Raw genomic sequence first — 15,101 nt, forward strand, 5'->3', positions numbered from 1 at the left:
CTGTCTACAGATCCCACTGTGAATGTTTACTAGGTTTTATAAATATAATATTAAATCGTAACCCCTGTATTGTTACACATTCTATTCTTGACAATACACAACCCTATTGGTCAATATGATTTACACTCTTTTACTAACTGCTACAGTTTATGCAACCTGTATTCAGCTGTTAGAACAACCATACCTAATTCATTGTTCACTCCTGTTGCTCTCCATTAGGTACTACATGCATCTGTTCAGTAGAGGTGGACCACAGGACAGGAGTTGGGGAATCACTGCTGTACTCTTCATTTGACACTGGGGACGAGATGCACAGATAAAAAAAGGCACCAACAGAAATCCCCTAGCAGCAGATTGGCAGGATTCCAGGTTCCTGTGAGAGCTTGACAACAGGTACTTACCATACATAATGTACATGTTTACTAACCCACATCCCTGCCTCAGATAATGAAGACGCTCATGAGATGTGTCTGACTTGCTTTCTTGGTAGTGCAGACACATTTCCCTCCTGTGGTTAGAGAAACCTGAACTGAGAGGGAGAAGAAACGGGAATCGCAGTTTTATGCATTGAAATAAGTAGGAGTAAGTGAGGAGTAACAGCGACAGTCTGCCTGAGCTGGTAAACTGGATCCTCCGGAGAAGATTAGATCCAGTGAAGTAGACGTCATAGACGTACTTCCTGTTGTAGATGTGGCAACGACAGTGTCTCTTTCTACAATCTAATGATTATCTAAGAAATCCTGTATATAATTGCAAGTCTTTTTGTTCTTTATTGAAATAAGAAGAGCTGAAGAAACTTTGTCACCTGAAATTGTGGACATTGCAAGCGTTTTTTTGTGTAAATTTAGACCTTTGTTTGGCTGGAACTTTGGGCCTACTAGGCCTTGAAGGCTGAGTGCCAAACCATGCCACCTAAAGCCTCAAACAACACTGAGGAATACGTCACAATGGCTCAAGTGCGTGAATTACTGGATCAGCAGAAGGATTTCTACAGAACCTTGCTTGAACAACAGGAAAGAACCTTTAAAGCTTGTGTACAGATCATAGTTGATTCTTCAAACAGGAGGATTGATGATCTATCAAAGCAAGTTTATGATTTCAAGGTGAGTCTAGAAATGACTCAAAAGGAGTTTGATGATTTTAAAGTTTTGTGTAAGACTTGGTCTAAGAACAGTGATGAAACCAGAGCAGATTTGGATACAGTATGCAAAAGCATGATCTCGCTCTCAGATAAGACAGATTCTTTAGAGGGCCAATCAAAGCAACACAATATTGTTGTCCATGGCATCAAAGAGTCGATTAAAGAGAAGGCATCTGAATCTGAAGAAAAAGTGAGAAAGCTCTTCAGAGAAAAATTACAGTTGGATCAGCTGAAGATAGAACTGGATTGTGCACACAGAACAGGGAAACTACTGTCCTCGTCAGAAAAACCTCGACCTATTATGGTCAGATTCCTGCGGCTGAAGGATAAACTTGCTGTTCTGGATAAAGCAAAGAACTTGAAAGGTTCCAACATCTTTATCAATGAGGATTTTTCTGAAGCTGTTCGACAAAGAAGAAAAGAACTGGTTCCAGAAATGAAGGCAGCTCGAGAAAGAGGTGACATTGCATACTTGAGATATGACAGACTCATTGTCCATCCACCTCAAAATCCATCACAGCAAAAAAGAAGAAATTAGCTTACTGATTCTTCACTAAATATTGACAGTAACTTTTTTAATTTACATATTTATATCATAATTTTTAATTATGAACTGTAAATGTGACTTTGAAAATCAGATCTTTGAACCTTTTGATCATGCTACAACTGATTCTTATACTTTGAATCTTGATCCAGATTTAAATTTTTTTTCATCAGTTGATGTTTCTAATCTCTGCAGTTTTTATAATGAAATACAATTTAATGATTTATGTCTTTCTATGTCCTCTAGGGTATTTTCTACATTTCATCTGAATATAAGGAGTCTTTCTAGTAACTATGATAATTTTATTCACTACTTATCTTCGCTTAAACACAAATTTTCGGTTATTGCTTTATCAGAAACATGGCTTACTCAGGATCTTAAAGATATTTTTAAATTTCCTAGTTATAATTATATGCATTATATTAGAGATAATAGGTCTGGAGGTGGAGTATCTCTGTTCATTCATGAAAATTATGAATTTAAAATTAGGAATGATCTTAATTTAAAGTCAGATGGGTTTGAGGCGGAATCTGTTTTTTTGGAACTTTTAGATGCTTTTAATGGGAAAAATGTAATTATTGGTGCTATTTATAGACCACCTGATATAGCTGTCAAAGATTTCAATGAAAGTTTGTCGAGGTCACTTGGCTTGATTAATGTAGAAGGCAAAATTTGTTATATATTAGGGGATTTCAACATAAATCTTTTAAAAAATAAATTAGATACTCAAGTAGAGGATTTTCTTAATGTTCTCTATTCAAATTATTTTTTTCCTCTTATTTATAAATCCACACGAGTTAACGAAAATTCAGCAACCTTGATAGATAATATTTTAACAAATTCTCTTAATGAAGGAATTAAATCTGGGGTTTTGTTGGCAGATCTATCAGACCATTTTCCGATATTTCAGTGTTCTTTAGTTAATTCTATTAAAGTTAAAGATACTAAGAACAATATTAATAAACGAATTATGAGTAAGTCAAACATTTGTAAATTTAGGAACATGCTCACTAGTACATCATGGTGTGATTTATATTATGAAAACAATGTTGAATTTGCATATCAAAAGTTTATGAATGTGATTAGTTTTAGTTTTAATGAATGTTTTCCAATTTGTACTTCTACAAAGAAAAACAGTAATGATTTTAATAAGCCTTGGTTTACTAAAGATTTACTAAGGATGTTGAGGAAAAAAAATGGTTTGTATAGAAAATATGTTGTAAATCCTACTCCTTTAACACATAGTACTTATAAAAACTATAGAAACAAGTATACTCATTTTATTAGATATGCGAAAAAGAAATATTTCAGTAAAAAAATTATGACTAATTCACAAGACACTAAAGCAACATGGAAAGTGATAAATCAGATGTTACAAAGGAAGAAAGTTGCTATAGAGGTACCATCAGTTATGTCAGATGGTGAAAATCATTTCAATAATCCATCTGATATTGCTAATCATTTTAACAGTTTTTTTGCAAATATTGGTTGTGAATTAGTAAATAACATTCCCTATTGTTATGGTAACCCACTGGACTTTATAACCAGAACTTTTCCTGTTATATCTTCTTTTAAATCTGTTGATATCCAAGAAATAAGTGATATAATTGATGAATTAAAGATATCTTCAGCTGGTCATGACAATATTTCTGCATTTCTGGTTAAACAGGTGAAGCATGAAATATTGCAGCCACTAGCTTATATTTTTTCATTATCTTTAAAAACTGGTATTGTGCCATCAGATTTAAAAGTTGCCAAAGTTATTCCAATGTTTAAAGCAGATAACCCATGTTGTTTTAACAATTATAGACCTATATCAATTTTGCCATGTTTTTCAAAAATATTAGAAAAAATAATATATAAAAGGATTATTTTTCATTTAGATTCTAATTCAGTTTTTTACAAACATCAGTATGGTTTTCGGAAACATCATTCTACTTATATGGCTCTGCTTCATCTGACTGACAAAATTACCTCTGCACTAGAAAAAAGTAAATTTGTTTGTAGTATTTTTTTAGACCTTTCAAAGGCATTTGATACAGTTAATCATCATATATTATTAGAAAAGTTACATAAATATGGTTTTCAGGATACTACATATAATCTTTTAAAAAGCTATATCTCAGATAGAAGGCAGTTTGTTTGTGTAAATGGTTGTTATTCTAGTAGAGCTGAATTGCTTTGTGGTGTCCCACAGGGTTCTATTCTAGGACCATTGTTATTTCTTATTTATATTAATGACTTGTCTAATGTTTCATATTTTTCCCCAATAATGTTTGCAGATGATGTAACTCTAATAAATAGCCATTCAAATTTTGATACATTGATTAAGGATGCAAATACTGGTTTAGCTGCTTATGTAACCTGGTTTAAATTAAATAAACTTGTTTTAAATATAAAAAAGTCAAATTATATAATTTTTAGTGGACGAAAAATGTATTCTAAAAGCTTATCAAAAATTACAATTGAATCTATGGCATTGCCTAAAGTGTCAAGTTCTAAGTTTTTGGGAATCATTATTGATGAAAACTTAAGTTGGAAAGAGCAAATAGACTGGGTTAGTAGAAAAATAAATAAATCTATTGGTATAATAAGGAGGGTTAGTTATCTGGTTAACACAAAATGTCTTCTTACTCTTTATTATAGTCTTATTTATCCATATCTTTCATATTGTAATATAGTTTGGGGGAGTACATATTCTACTAGTCTTAGTAAAATTCTGGTTCTTCAGAAACGATTTGTCCGTATTGCAACACGATCACATCTAAATACTTCATCTGCTCCTTTATTTCAGAAACTTCAAATTCTCTCTATTTATAATATTAATATATTCCAAATATGTATCTTTATTTTTAAAATTTATTCGAATCAGGAAAATTTCCCAGAACAATTTATAAATTATTTTATTACAAATGCAGAAATACATAAGTATTCAACCCGTCAGTCTTTAGATCTCCATCTTCCTAAATTTCTTTCTTGTAGAGGTCAGTATTCAATCAGATATAGGGGGACAAAACTGTGGAATAATTTTAATCATTTGGCAAAAAAATGTACATCTGTAAAACATTATAAAAGATGTTTAAAAGATCATCTGATGAATGTATTGTGAATATATATTTTTTTTTTGTTACATGTTTAAATTGTGATATTTTTTTTTGTTTTGTTTGTTTGTTTTGATGTTATATTTGTTATAATAGATTTTGATATTATTTAGGTAGAGACATTTTTTAAGCCCATGTTAGGTTTTTGCCTCTACCTGCACTATTTTGTTTATTGCTATCTCCATTTTGTGTTTATTGTTTTTATTGGTGCAAATAAATATAAATAAATAAAAGGTGCAGTGTGGGTCTTCGGAGGCCGGGCAGGTGGGTTAAAGACGCAGTGATCTGGAGCTGTGGGCGCTCAGGGAGAGAGTTGCTCAGCTGCAGGCAGAGCTGCTTAGGAGGCAAAAGCAAACTAAGAGCTGAAGAGAGTGCTTCACATCTCTCAGAAAACTAGTGAAAAAAATGTCAGTGTGATGTAAAGCGTATATTATTGAGTCTCATTGTCAGAGCATATTTTGGGTTTTGGGAATGGGAGCCCATGCTGTTCTTAAACACAGCTAAACAAATATACTAAATCATTCTTGAATATATGGAAAGGTCTGTCGTGATAACGGTTTATTTATTTTTGGACAATATCATTGTTTATTATTCATATTGCTATTAAAATAATAATAATAATATAAAATCACAATATTTTAAAGTCCCATTTTAAGGGCAGTGATTTCTTAATTCATCACAGTTTGGGAGATATATACATTTTATACTGTTGTTGAGGAGGCACTGTTATTAATGAACTGGTTATTGATTTATTGATTGAGGTCTTGTCCATATATTGTATAATAAGTTGGTCACAAAATGATTTTGACAGTCATGTGTGGGGCTCTTAGGTGGTTTAAAAAGTTTACAAGTTAACACTTGCACATCTTTTAAAGAACCATCAATTTTAATATAGAGCTTTTTACAACCTATTGCTCTATAGAATGCAATAGAATGGATTTTTAATTCTAAAATAATAATTATGCTTGTGAGTTATCGTACAATATATTGTCACTGTCTAATGAAAAACATTTTTTTCAATTTTTAGTTTTACTACATAATTTGAACAGACCTACTGTCCCTCACACTGTCTCAAAATGTCTTGATGAATATAAAAATAGAAATACTTTAAATGACAAAATGAAATAATCTTTTTTTTTTTTTTTTTTTTTTTTTTACATTGACTTCCATTAAAAGTTCAGAAGGTTTTTTTTTCTCTCCTGTTAAGTTGCTGTTTTGGAGATACTTGTTTTTCAGTGGACAGTGATATGTATAAACTTAATCATTTTTATTGACCTTAATATTGACCCTGTTATGTTTACTTAGTGACAAGAGCCCATTAAAAATGAGCCAATATGCAGACTTTTTATTAAAAACATTGATTTTTATTTATGTTTGAAATATTTAGGCCATTTCAGCATTTTTCCAGCTTCTAAATATTTTTGAAATTATTTTTTTTTAAGGAACATGCACAAGCACTATACAATTATTTAATCATTGAATCTCACATAAAATTCCTTAAAATGAAAAAAATATATATTCATTTTGCTAATATGTGTTATCATATTTATTGTAAAATTTATAAGGTTTACAACTGTTCAGTAGCTCTTTGGTGTAAGTAGCATAACAGTCCAGCCAGTATGTTCCCATACACATTTTATGTCTGTTTGTACATTGTATTTTCCTTTCAGGACAAAATCCCATTTAAAATCCTCTGTAGTGCAAGGCTAGGCCTAATCTCTTGATTAATTTAGTTTTTTTTTTTTGTTGTACTCATTTCCAAGTGTGTGGTTTAGCATATGACCACAAGATGGCATGATTTCTCATGTAATGAGAAGATTTTAAACACTGGGAAAATAGACTGTAATGTTCATTGTGCTGTAGGTACATTATATAAGTACATAACAAGCCCAGCAAAGATATAGGCATCAGTTTTATCTTTAGAAAAGCGCTATTTAAAAATAAGGTATTATTTATTATTATCTATTTAATTTAAAGTGATGGAAATTTTCAATAAAAAAAGTGTTCTCTTTGATTTAAGAATATTTTGAGTTTAATGTAATTTACTCTCTTCTAGGAGTAGCTGCACCTCGAGTCACAGTTGATGAGCATGCAAACTTGGGCCAGTGTGACTAAGGTTAAGCTTTACCTCACTTTATTATATATACAGTCATGTTACTGTACCCCAAATCAGATATACATTTTGTAAACTAAAACTAAGGAACATTTCTTAGCTAGAAGTATAGATACTAGGGTTTAAAAATACTTTTGTAGAAGCTGAAGTATTAACTCAAGCTTTTTACTCACGGTAAGTAAAAGTGTAAAAGTATTAATGTTGAAAAATTTGGGATTCACTAGGCTACCTGTTTCAGTCGCATATATGCCCATTGAAAAATAATGCATTTTAATACAAGATGAGTACAGTTCTGGAAAAAATTAAGAGACCGCTTCAGTTTCTGAAACAGTTAATCTGATTTTGCTATTTATAGGTTTATGTTTGAGTAAAATGAACATTGTTGTTTTATTCTATAAACGACGGCATAATTTCTCCTAAATTCCAAATACAAATATTGTAATTTAGAGCATTTATTTGCAGAAACTGAAACATGACTGAAATGAAAAAAAAGATGCAGAGCTTTCAGACTTCAAATAATGCAAAGAAAACAAGTTCATATTCATAAAGTTTTAAGCGTTCAGAAATTAATATTTGGTAGAATATCCCTGGTTTTTAATATCCCAGTTTTCATGTACCTTGGCATGTTCTCCTCCACCAGTCTTACACACTGCTTTTGTATAACTTTACACCACTCCTGTTGCAAAAATTCAAACAGCTTGGTTTGATGGCTTGTGATCATCCATCTTCCTCCTGATTATATTCCAGAGGTTTTCAATTTGGTAAATTTAAAGAAACTCAATTTTTAAGTGGTCTCTTAATTCTTTTCCTGAGTTGTATTTTAAAGAAGCTTATTTGGGACATTTGGCTGGAGTTCTCTTGAGTCTCTTGTTTATTTTTTATATATTTACTTATTACTTACTTACTTACTTATTTTTATTTTATTTATTTATTTATTGAACAAAGGCATTCTGAAACTAAAACAATCTGAAATGAAATAACAAGGAATAATGTTTTTTTAAATGTAAGGAGTAGGAAGTTCAGATAATTGTGTAAAAATAAAAAGTAAAAGTAAAAAGTCGTCTGAAAAATAATTACTCCAGTAAAGTATAGATAATCAACAACAAAAAAAAGTATTGCACTTCATTACATGACACTTCTGGTTTTAAGATACATTACACATTAACCCCAAAAGCAAGCATGTACTACACATATTCTAATAAGGAATTGAATGCAGTATTTTTTTGTGTTCTTGAGAGCCTTGTACATTAGAGTCCATGAAGCTCTGGTCCAAAGATTCTGCTTCTGACAGTAATGATGTCCTGATGTCAAGTTTCCGCAGTTGCTCAGAATTTTTTTTAATAATACCATACAGTTAAATCAGGAACAACAAACATATTTTCTGTTTTATTGGTTTTATAGACCTTTTGGCAATGGTTGTGGCTTGGTGCGGGGGCATGTCTAAGGCTTTTTTTTTTTTTTTTAGTTTTAGAGTATGGGTATTTTAAGCGTTTCTTAAAATGTATGTCAGCAAATTACACCTTATTGTAGAATGCTGTATTTGATTGACGTTATAATGAATATAGGTGTGAACACTGCACTAAAGTCACAATTTAAGCCTAAAATTTTTTTTGGTCAAGTACATGTGTGTTTGTAAGTCACATAAATACACATAATGCTATAAGCTCCCTCTAACCTTCGGTGACATTGCAAAGGAATGGTATGTAACAAAAATTTCTGCAGAATTACACTGTTCTCAGGAGAGATCTCATGCAGCTTCACCAAGTGTACTAGCAGCATTTCAGTTCCACAGTGACAGACACCATTCTTCCTATTACAATTATAAAGTACTGTAAAAAATATTTGCATGCTATACGGCTATTAAACCAACAGCTTCAGAATCATTGAGTTGCTCCACTGATTTCTAAAAAGGAAAATAGCATTCTGTATTGTTGCTACTCCAGGATTAGCATGCTGCTAACTGCACTGTGTAACTCTGGTGAATCGGGCAGGACAGCACTTGATAGATCAGCAGAATTATGTGTGTTTCCTGAGTCATATTAGTGTGAAACCCTGTAATTGCACTGTACTGCCTCAGTCAAGTTTCAAATCTGCTTTATCTTTCAGTTAGTTTTGTCTCTTAGATTGTCAAAGCAGGACTGACCCCGTAGGGGGAGACCAGGAGCAAGATGGGAGAGAGAGCAGGAGGGAGAGTGATAGTAAGAAAGAGAGGGCAAAAGAGAGAGCAAGAGAGACAGAGAGGTGTTGTTTATGTCCTTTGTGTGTATGCTTTTAGATTCAATTGCTGCAAGAGACCTGAAATTACAGGTAATTGCTGTTGTTTATTGACTGTAGTAATGACTGAGTTTACACCGTGTCCTTGCGTAGCTTAAAGTGCTTCATAATTGGGCCTTCCTGACAATACAGGCACTGAGGACACACCACCTGAAAAGACAGGCAACAGGGGACGAATAATCACCTTCGTCCTCCACACCATGACCAAGCATTTTCATTTAATTACCTAATACTGGACAGGACTGTGAGGTCTGTTGTGAAATGCTGCTGTTTCTTAAACTTGAATGTATGGTTATAAGGAGTGGTTGATATGGCCCTAAAATAAGATTACGAAATTTTGTGGTAGTTTTGCAGTAATGATATTATTGCAGAAAATAAATAATTGTCAATCTATTAAAAAAAATCTAAATTAAAGGTACTATTGTAATTTAATTAATACAAATGTGAAAAAATCTTAAATTGTATAGTATTATTTAAAATCTTAAAAATTAGTATTAATCACACAATATTTTGTGAGTAAATCATGGATAGAATCATGATTATTAAAAAAAAAATGCTGTTAGTAAACTGTGTTTTTGCGAAGGGGACAAAAATAATGGTGTAGTGTGATTTACACCTGACATTATCTTTTTTTACTGTATTATAATACAACTCGGAAACACTTAAAAACCTTTTAAAAATGATGAGGTTCTTTGATTTAACGAAATTGAAAACCTCTGGAATATAATAATCAAGAGGAGAACTGCTTGATTTCTTTTGCACCAGGAGTGGCATAAAGTTATCCAAAAGCAGTGTGTAAGACTGGTGGAGGTGAACATGCCAAGATGCATGACAACTGTGCTTAAAATCCAGGGTTATTCCACCAAATATTAATTCCTGAAAGCTTAAAACTGTATGAATATGAACTTGTTTTCTGTGCATTATTTGAGGTCTGAAAGCTCCGCATATTTTTTTGTTATTTCAGCCATTTCTCATTTTCTGCAAATAAAAGCTCTAAATTACAATATTTTTATTTGGAATTTGGGAGAAATGTTGTTTGTAGTTCATAGAATAAAACAACATTGTTAATTTTACTCAAACATATTACCTATAAATAGCAACATCAGAGAAATTGATTCAGAAACTGAAGTGGACTCTTCATTTGTTCCAGAGCTGTATCTTAGGGTAGTTTTGATGCTTTTTAAACTAGAACATTGTAATGTGCTGGGTTACAGGGTCCAACTGAGTTTTAATGGAGGAAATAACCGCTAGTGTAGCTCCATATACCACAGACAGAAAGAGAGACGGAGAGAGAGAGACGGAGAGAGAGAGACGGAGAGAGAGAGACGGAGAGAGAGAGACGGAGAGAGAGAGACGGAGAGAGAGAGACGGAGAGAGAGACGGAGAGCATAAATTTAAACATAAATAAAGGTAATCTATCACCTGAACTCAGCTAACTCAGCAAGCATTGCTCTTTTATATCTCCAAATAAAACTGCTTATGTATCACCACTCTGAGTTTTGTCAAGTGATTAGTTTGCGTTCTAAAAATGAATGCATTAAAGTTATCCGATTAACTGCATGGGTTAACATGTTGGTGTTGACAGCTTGAAAAATGAATGATAAATAAATCTAGAATCAACATATCACTTTGTAAATGTTGTATTTAAAATAAATATAAACATTTCCAACATTGAGTAGAAACAAGTAGATTTAAAACCTTTGTCTTTTCTTGTGAAAATTAATGTATATTAATGTATAAAGAGTATTTTGTATAATATACAAAACAGACTGCTTTTAAGACAGAGTACCAATATTATCGCAATATGTATTTTTATTGGTTTTTGATGTTTTTGATTATAGTATTTATACTGAACTATTTTACATTTTACCTAAAATGAGAGATCTATACCAAGCAACAGTGATGTGGTTCAGATGTGGTCTTGCTATGGGTCAGACGAGATAAGTTTCCCCATCCCTTGAGCTACATTATGATAAGCGAGCCACATTCAGCAGGCATCGCTGCTTGTTCGTTTCATCGGATGCAGTTTGCGTCTGTGTCAGGTGTCTCCAGCCCCAGATAGGATTCGATCAACAGCCCTAATGGGCCTAATGCGCCAGCTTTGCTCGATTTATTTACCTAATGCTCAGCGTCGCCTCTCCTGCACCTCTTCGGTAATTCAATTTACCTGCTTGAGCTCAGGTGTTCCAACCCCCCACCCCCCCAACAGCCTATAGGTGCCAGTCAGGGGCTGCCAAACACATTTCAGATTGGGTTCCCTCACTGTAATCAGCAGATAACATTCAGGAGCACGGGGGCCATCTTGAAAGTGGCTGAAACTCAAATTATTTGGCCACTCCAGCCGACGGCTTCCCTTTTTATTAAGTGGGAAGCATGCTCTTATGTAAGAATGTAGCCTTTTGGTCAGATGGGTTTATTGACAAGTGAGGGGGCTGCGAGAAAGCGTGCTCTGTGTACAGACATATATCAAAGCGATGATTTAAAGCTATGGATTTGTTGTTGTGAGAGGGTGATTTACTGATACTTGATGGTGTTTTTTTCTAATGTAAGCTTTAATGATTAATGATATCACAGAGATTAGCATTCTGACTATGTCTCTGTTGAAAGAGCCTGCAGGATGATATTATCGGTGTTGTAAAAATCCTTTTATTTTTTGACCAATAGAAAAAGCCCCAAATGGCTTATTTTTTTTTTCACTCAGAGCTACGAATGCATCTTCCTTCTCCTGTAAAGTTGGCATTTTTTAGATTTCTAGTTTTTAAAAAAGAAGATGCACTAAGAAGGAATTCCTGTTTACTCTTTTTTTTTTTTTAATTCTGGCATGCCATAAATATTTGACTTGTTGATAAATCTAGTGACAGGAGACCAAGGAGGTGTTGCAGTCTGGCAGAAAATTCTGGAAAACTGTTGCTGTGTCTGGGCGAGCATTATCCTTCTGAAAAAAATACTAGTTGAAGCCCTGCCTTGCCTGCCAACCCCCCCCCCCCCCCAAAAAGTCACCAAAAAAAAAAAAAGGTCACACACTCTCTTATTTTTCGCTGGACCGCCTTAAGCTTTGATTGCACCACAAATTCACTGTGGCATTGTTTTGATAAGCTTCTGCGATGTCTCAAGATTTATTTATTCAGTCCAGTGTTGCATTAATATTTCACCAAGATCTCTACCATCTTTTAGCATTAAAGATGGTAAAGTCTGACCACTGCACAAAGTCTTCTCCAGCACATCCCAAAGATTTTCAATGGGGTTAAGGTCTGGACTCTGTGGTGAACTCTCAATCCATGTGTGAAAATGATGATCTCATGCTCCCTGAATCACTCTTTCACAATTCCAGCACCATGAATCCTGACATTGTCATCTTGGAATATGCCCATGTCATCAGTGAAGAAAAAATCCATTGATGGAATAACCTGGTCTATATTCAATCCACAAGGCCTTCATATTTAACCCAATCATCATCATCATCATCAGAGCCTGGATTCTTCACCAAAAACAATATGATTCTGGTCTATAGCAGTCCAGAAGTTTCTCATTCATGACACCACTGGAAGTATAGTGGAAGTAAGTATAGGGTAATACATAAGTATAGGGTAATACAGCCCCCCTCTTAAAGTCAGCTGGGAAAAAGGTCTTTGACTGGGTCATAGAGGCATGTTTAGCCCTCAACAATCTTTCACCAAGAGGAACACTACCCAAAAATAATAGAAAGCGTTTTTGTAATCATTTACATATCTGCCAAAATGTAACTGCATTCACATTTAACAGCAGCCTTCAAGATTTGTTTCTGACTTTTCTCAGCTATATAGTGTGACATGCTTTGTTTATTATGTACATGTACATTATGCACATGCTGGATAAATTAAGTTTACTTTAACTTAGGAACGTGATAACATCAAGAAGGTGCAAGCCGTTCCCACACTGCAGACTGCTGTTGGCTCCCTTCACTTCCAAGGAAATACATCTCAGATAGAAAGAGAGCAAAAGGACAAGCAGCTGGTATGCTGCTTTATATCAGACTTGTTTGTGCTTAACATCACTGTATAATGTAAATGGACATTTATCAAGTCAGTGTGTTTGCACAGACACATTGACCTCTGTGCAGTTCACTCTGTGCATATTTCCCTGATTGCTTTATTGTGCCTCTTTCTGAGAATTGGTGGTTCAATTAGCCGAATTCAGAGAGCAGGAGGCCGGGGACTGAAAGGCAGTAGAGATTAGCAGACTGTTTACTTTAACACAGTTAGATCTGTGCCTTTGTGATATGCTGCTCAGCCCATAGCAGTGGAAGTTCTTTACTCCAGTATGTTCTTTAGCCTGCATGCTTTATTAGTGAGGAGATTAAGGTGCAAATGAGTTTATGAGGACTATTTTTACATTTGTAGTGTATGAATGTTTTTTGTAAGGACAGCAAAGACGTTTATTGCTGTATGTTCTTGATTCAATGAAATGGCTTAAAATAGGGCAGTGGTGGCTCATTGGTTAAAGAAACAGATTATTCAGGACAGGGCTGTGGGTTTGATTCCTGTGCTCTGCAAGCTGCTACTGTTGGGCAATTAAGCAAAGCCTCTAACTCTTACTGCTCCCCAGTAATGCTGACCAATGCATATACAGCTCTGGACAAAAATGAAAGACCACTTAAAAAATGACGTGTTTCTTTGATTTTACCAAATTGAAAACATCTGGAATATAATCAAGAGGAAGATGGAAGATCACAAGCCATCAAACCAAGCTGAAGTGCTTGAATTTTTGCACCAGGAGTGGCATAACGTTATCCAAAAGCAGTGTGTAAGACTGGTGGAGGAGAACATGCCAAGATGCATAAAAACTGTGATAAAAAAAACAAGGTTATTCCACCAAATATTGATTTATAAACTCCTAAAACTTTATAAATATGAACTTTGCTTTGCATTATTTGAGGTTTGAAAGCTCTGCATCTTTTTTGTTTTTTTTCAGCCATTTCTCATTGTCTGCAAATAAATGCTCTAAATTACAATATTTTTATTTGGATTTTTTTTTGGAGAAATGTTGTCCGTAGTTTATAGAATCAAACAACAATGTTCATTTTACACAAACATATACCTATAAATAGCAACATCAGAGAAACTGATTCAGACACTGAAGTGGTCTCTTAATTTTTTTCAGAGCTGTATATTATTTATATATATTATGACCACCTCATGTAACAGTTTCTGCAACCATTCTGTTTTTTTTTTCAGCTCCACTAAGCATAAATGAGCACTTACAGATTGCAGTCCTTCTGTTCTTTCTGTCCTCCTTTTACACTGTTCTTCAATGGCCAGGACCCACGTAGCAGGTATTATTTGGGTAATGCCCGGCTTGTTGGTGGTGTTAGTGTGTGGGTTGTGCTGTTACAAATTAATCAGACACAGCAGTACTGCTGAAGTTTTTAAACACCTGAGTTTTTAAAATGAATAAATATTTGCATAACTTTTGATATTGATAATTTAGAGGCTTATATGCACATTTAGAATTTTACACTTTTTGTACAACATAAATGTCGAAGAGAGCTTTACAGTCAGAAACTGCTGTTAATAATCATTTCCTAAACTTAGATTTAGCAGCAAAAACAATCATTTAACAAGTTTCACTGCACTGATTTTTTTCTGATTGACTGACCTTCATTTCTTACACTATTTTTTTCTTTACTTAGTTGAGTAGTTCATAATATGGATTAGAACATTACTTAAATGGGGTTATTCACTGTATACCAACTCTAACTCTTCACAACTTAACAACTGATGCTCCCAAACACATTCAGAGGGCAAGAAATTCAAATACTTAACTCTTGATGGGGCACAGCTGTTAACTAAAAGCCATCACAGGTGAATAAAGCTGACTGAAAAAATGCCAAGATGTGCAAAGCTGTGATCTAAGTAAGAAGTGCTACTTTTAAGAATCTAAAATATAAAA

At 33.7% G+C, this 15,101-nt stretch overlaps 1 long non-coding RNA gene across 1 annotated transcript; it reads left to right on the forward strand.

The window, feature by feature from the left end:
- The first annotated feature begins 223 nt into the window (after nt 1-223).
- LOC103025934 (uncharacterized) lies at nt 224-10,840 on the forward strand. The gene is made up of 3 exons (XR_007439641.1): nt 224-393; nt 6,843-6,902; nt 10,388-10,840. It is a non-coding gene; the product is annotated as an uncharacterized LOC103025934 (long non-coding RNA).
- The last annotated feature ends 4,261 nt before the right edge of the window (nt 10,841-15,101 follow it).

This window comes from Astyanax mexicanus, chromosome 6 (assembly GCF_023375975.1).
Source record: "Astyanax mexicanus isolate ESR-SI-001 chromosome 6, AstMex3_surface, whole genome shotgun sequence".
Classification (NCBI taxonomy): domain Eukaryota; kingdom Metazoa; phylum Chordata; class Actinopteri; order Characiformes; family Acestrorhamphidae; genus Astyanax; species Astyanax mexicanus.